This window comes from Columba livia, chromosome 12 (assembly GCF_036013475.1).
Source record: "Columba livia isolate bColLiv1 breed racing homer chromosome 12, bColLiv1.pat.W.v2, whole genome shotgun sequence".
Lineage (NCBI taxonomy): Eukaryota > Metazoa > Chordata > Aves > Columbiformes > Columbidae > Columba > Columba livia.
The window spans coordinates 5,756,031-5,762,050 of NC_088613.1; the positions used below are offsets into that span (position 1 = coordinate 5,756,031).

A 6,020-nucleotide genomic window follows, 5' to 3' on the forward strand; every position below is an offset into this window, starting at 1 on the left:
ATTTTTCAGCAGATTAAAAAGTTTAGAAATTACTACACATACTGAAAGAAATGTGTTCAGAAGGGCTGCAGGCTTTCAGTTTTGGTTGCAAGACAATAGTTGCTTATTTTAAAAATGAAGTTATTTCACAATGGAAAGTAGTTTCAAATCAGAAAATAAAAACTATTTAAAATTGTCAGTGAAATTCTTTGATGTGTGGGTGAAAGCAAGGTTGTGCAGACCTTAAGAATTAATTCAGAATGAAATGTTTTGACTAAAGCAGGTTTTAACTGCATCGTTTTGATTCACTTTGTTTCTGGTTCTCTAATGAGGTTTTTATTGAGTCTATAGGAAGGAACTGTACAATAACTAGTGATGATCCATCTAGAGCAGGGAGGAGCTCCATCTTGGAGAGGCGAAATCCACCTGTGGATGAACTGGAACAGATTTCAGTGGAGTTTTTTCCTGCTTTCCTGGAGGGGAAGGTGCGTTTGAATGAGCTGCTGTGTTTCTAGTGTGATGTCTGATTTTGGTGGCGTACTGGGGAGGAGGGAATGGAGCAAAGAGAGGGACTCTAGAAACTGCTCATCAAGAATAAAAAATAGAGAATATGGCTGCTTATATTTCCTGTGGCATCCGTCTTAATTAGTGAAAATTGCAAGTCAGAGTCAACAAACTTCAAAGTTGCATAGATGCAAGCTGAAAGTGAGGTTTCTGGGTGACTCAAGGGCTGGGGCTGTTTGGTAAGAGTACTTCATTGGGATTTCGCAAAGCTGGGTGTGGAAACGGTATGGATAGGCTGTGTTGCCAGGAAAAGGGTTTGAGTGTTATCACAGCTCTAGAAAATAATTTTATTTTTTAATTGGCTTGTAAGTATTTTTGTGCCCTGAGTTCATTACATAATTCAGGGGGCTAACAAAAATCACACCTTCAACTGGAATAAATTAGGGAGAAAACAAAGCAGTAGTGAAAAAACTAAAGGGAACTGTTACTGCATATATACCTGAGAGTTTTTCAACAGCTGCTTCAAAGGGGAAAATATTATAGAAAAATACCCGGTTTCGTTAATCATTGCTTGTGCTGCAGGTGCTTACTTGAAGAAAGTTATTTTGGAGGGGTTTTTTTGGGTTTTCCTGATAAGGAGCCAAAAGCAACTTGATATCCTAATGATGTTTTTTTCTAAAAGGGAAAAGACATTTCCTACATAACTCCGAACAGCCTCATGGGCCTGGGTCACTTCACTCCTGACCTTTCCTTCCTTCCCATGGGTGGAGGAGGCAGAGGACGGGGAGGTGCTCGGTGGGCATTGCCATTGCGTTTCACAGCACAGCCTGGCAGGCTGCAGCCATCATGCATCTGCTCCTGCTCTTATTTTTCAAAAAGAGAGTTGTATTGGGGGAATATTTTTTTTACAACTTGCTCCTTTGTGCTGAAGAGGGGGATTTTCTTCCCTTTGTGGATGCAGGAGTTAAGAGGCACTCTAATGCTCTTCAGGGCTTGAAGATCTAGTGTAGATGTATTACTTCAGTCCTTCCGAAATGCCAGAAAAAGTAATTTATTGTAATATAAGTATTGTGGGGATCACAGCCTGTAAAACTAACCAGACTAAGAAAAGTAAGGGAAATAAAGGAGGACGAAGGAAATTAATATTTCACATAATGACCTGAAAGGTCATTTAAGGAGAGAATAGATCCACAAAAGTGTAAAATTTTTGTGTTATATTGTGTCGTACATACAAGAACAACAGCCTAACAGGAACATGGGGACTTATTTGGCCTAGATGTTAATACGTATTTACCCTATGGTTGCTACAGCTTTTAGCTAGCAGAACTGAAGCCTCTCCATGTAAGATCAAGGCGGGGCGGAGGGAGCAGGAAGATGCTTCCTTATAGCTTTATCAACCTCTCGATAATATCAAAGATTATTCAGCTGGAACTTGAGCCAAGGCCTATGGACAGGGTTGATGTTATCTTGAAAAACACCCTGTTGCCAGCAGTCATCCTAAAGATCACTTTCAGTAAGACTTATAGAAAGAAGGAATTTTGTTTCTACTGGATTGTTGTCAGTAATTTTTTTTTAATTGTAATTATTATTATTTTTTGTAAACTAAGGAATGTGCTGCAGGGTGATATTTAGTGAATTGAATGTTTTTACATAGGAAACATAAGTTACTACAGCTTTTTTATGTTAACTGCTGAGCAAATTCCTCTCATGTACACATAATTGCTGGTCTCTCCATCAAATTGTAAGGGGAGGGTGCATGAAAGAAAAAAAAAATATATATATATATATACATATATTTTTTTTTTTTTTAGGCTGTGAATCTTTTCTTTATCATCCTCCAACTGAGAATATGCAAGTTCTTTACTAGTATCTTAAACTCCTGTGTCCATGACACATGAAGTCTTGTCCCGGTTTTACTCATGGGAAGATGGAAATGTAGACAAGGGAGGCATTCTACCCATGGGGATAGGGAGCATGTTAGCTCCTCAAGTATAACAACAGGATGACTCTGCATCTGCCTTCAGCAAGATGGTCAAGGAAATGTAGATATGCCTCAATGAAAGTTTATTCTACCTGCTCTTGAGAACAGCATCCATGTGATGGAGTGAAGCTTGGCATCTGCCAGGCTTCTCCCGGGTCTTCTGCTGCCCTTGTTTAGCTTGTTGTTGGCTTTCAATTACTACCCAAATTAGCTGATCTAAAGCTAGCTCGTGTATCTGTAAGGAGTATAAGTGTATCCCAGGTCCTGCAATTAGCAGAGTCTGTGGTGGAGGGAACAGCTGAGTGAAAACAAAGTCTTCTGCTCCACATAACACAGTATGTAAATACTGCTTTGGATTTTTGTTAATTCCCTAAAACTTACAATTTCTCTCATACTCTGGTGTATGTATGATTCTTTCCTGAGTGTGTTTTTTATCCCATTAGCTAAATCATAGTGGATTCCTGGCGATGTTTATCTTTTTTCCAAAGTGCTTGTTCACAGTTGTTTAATAATAATCCTTTTGTGGTTTTGTACTGACTATTTAAATAAACAAAAAAAAAAAGGACAAAAAATTGGTTTTTAAAGCTTTTTACATTAGATTCTGTGTCATTGTAAGTTCCCTGTGGATTGGTCCTTGGGACCCATAATTGAGGTCCTGTAGTTGTGATTTCAGTGGCTCCATGAGGATGTCTGGCTGCCATCATAGCAGGGAAAAGGAGGCATTGAGGTTAAGGGGTGTTCCTAGTTTTGGAATAAATTCTCAGCCTGACGTGAGGCCATTCATCATGTTAAGAAAAGGTTGTAGCTGTTCCCTTCAAAACACTGACATCAATTAAGTTATCCATACATCATTCCAGCATTAAAGCTTTATTAGAGCTGTGGTTCCTAGGGTTTGCTCCAGATGTCAGTGCTGTGATGGTCCTCAAAACCAAGGCTCATTTGCACCCACTGTCCTAGATTCTAGTAACCTGATATTCTTTCATTGATTTCACCATGTCCTTCATTTATTATTGTGGTTGTCCTTGTGACTCATTCACATTTAAATAAATCTGTGTGTAGATGGTGATATGAGTGTGTAGGTTACTGATAAAGAACCAGTTTTATCTTCTCTACCTGTCTTAGTGAGCGTGCCATGAGATGTGGTGGACCTACCAAATGATGTCAAGCAACTATTTGCCGAACATTTGATAAATGGAATCAGTCCGTGGAGTTGGTTTGCAGATGCTGCATGAGCCCTCTGAGCTTACAGAGGCTGAGAAATCAGTCCAGTGCCAAACAGCTCTTGTGGCTGGAAGAATCGGCCCCGATGCCATAACCATGGGTCATCACCAGTAGGTCCGTCTCCCCTGCAGACACTGTTTAGCAGCTCCTCGCCTGCTTTCTGTAGCAGTCCAGCACCACACAGCACTAGGTAATACTCTGAACTCCTGCAGTCGAGCTGGACTTCTCTGGAAGGGCTCTGCCTCTTGGAGAGTCAGCCCAGGGACATGCCTTTGGCCCACAGTTGGGTTTTTGACAGTGGGGCATGCTCTCCTGTGTGTCAGCCAGCTTGCTGGCAGGAGGTAGCTGTGCATTCACCTCTCTTGTGGCTATTCATGTGTATTCATGTTGTCCTTTAACCCTGCAAAAGTCAGAGGGACGTGCATGTAGAGCTCCCACATCATTGACGTCAGCGGCACAGCTTGCTGGTGGCTTTATGCAGATGCTTGCAACAGCAGTTTCTTTCTGGTGTCTTTTTGGAGGAGAGACCCAGCAGAACTTGTTGGTCTTCGGCTTATCTCTGCTGTTGACTCTTTTTACTCTAATTGTTGACTCTTGGGTGTTGACTGTAATTACTCCCAGTAACTGCCTTTCAGTCTCAGGGCTGTCAGTGTGTTTCATGAACACATACGTACCCTCCAAACAAGTCAAACTAATATTGTTAAGGGAATGATTATCTGGCAACCCAGACCTTGTGGTCCATTGACCTGCTGCTCTTTTCTGAACCACTTGTGCTTTCCCATTAGCTCGTGCATCCGTTTAAATGACACCTTACATGGATTATTAGTGTGTGTTACTGACACTGCATGTATTCTAATGAAGCAACAACTGCCAAGGTGCAGAGTGTCTCCTATGGATTAATGAGGTCTTGAAAGAAGGTGACTGCCCACTGTGAAAAGAAAGACTATCAAGTTGAATCACTTATTTATCACCTAGATGTGATTCTTATTAGTATCATCCTTGGTAAGATAGAAGAAATCAAATGCACGAAAATGCAAGAGGAGCATATTTGTTTGAGGGAATCCAAAGGCACTTGCTGGTGAGGAGTCTAGAGAACAAGTCTTATGAGGAGCAACTGAGGGAACTGGGGTTGTTCACAGAGGGTGTTGGTCTTTTCTCCCAAGCAGCAAGTGATAGGATGAGGGGAAATGGACTCACATTGTACCAGGGAAGGTTCAGATTGGATATTGGGAAAAATTTCTTAACGGAAAGGGTTGTGAAGCAGTGGAACAGGCTGCCCAGGGCAGTGGTGGAGTCACTATCTCTGGAGGTGTAGATGAGGCTCTTAGGGATGTGGTTTAGTGACAATGTTAGGTTATGGTTAGACTCGATGGTCTTGAGGGTCTCTTCCAACCATAATGATTCTATGATTCTAAATGTAAACCTGAGAGTTCTTTAAAATGATTATACCTTGGCAGATATTTAGGAAAAAGTTAAATTGTTTGAACTAATGGCCAACACTTCTACACCCATATAAACTTATCTAGTGCATCTACAGTTGTAGACTAGTCTATCAATACTTACTATCCTGATTGTTAGAATTTTACTTTCCCAGGGTTTGGATTAGTTTTTGTTTTCTTTTGTTTTTGGCTGTGGTTTTATATTTCTGCATCATACTATAAATAACGAGTATTGGTTAGAGACTGTCTTTCGAAAAAGCATTTCATTTTTGTTCTTGAGAGATGATCTGTGCCTTAAAGCTGTAAGCCGAGGAATCTCACTATCTCTGTTATTAAGGCTTCACTTTTCAGATAGTGGAAAAATGTTTCAATTATTTTTAGTAATGTCTGAGGTAGCTGGAGCTTTCTATATGCTATATATTTTATCTTTTTTACCATCTAATAGTCTGACCCCATCCCAAAAACATTTCAGGCTGCATGTCATTTATATTATTGATGGCAGTATTGATTTATAAGATCAACTTTAAAAAAAGAATTGCTGTTTTACAAGAAAACCGTCTAAAGGATTAATGTGCTTTCTCTTTGTACATCTACTCTTCTGTCCATTGAAAATTATGATCAAGTCAAATGTCATTGGATTATCATCTTTGCTCTAAGGAACTGCGTACAATTACATATCCTGATACAAGCATGTTCTTTTTACTTGGGGAATAGATACAGTGATGTTTCATTACTTGCAGATGTGGAATGATTACTTCCTGATGTTAACGTAGAGATTGCCTATGGCAAGGCAATAACAGCATGCTTTGTTTGCTTGTTTTTTTCTTAATCTGCATGCAGAATAGATATAGGTGCTAGGGAAGAATAAAGCGAAGACATAGGAGAAAACCCTGTTG

The 6,020-nt window shown here is 40.0% G+C and overlaps 1 protein-coding gene across 7 annotated transcripts in view; it reads left to right on the top strand.

Moving 5' to 3' along the window:
* Window positions 1-6,020, top strand: part of FGF13 (fibroblast growth factor 13) — a 308,880-nt gene that overhangs the window by 190,115 nt on the left and 112,745 nt on the right. The gene's annotated exons all lie outside the window — the stretch shown is intronic.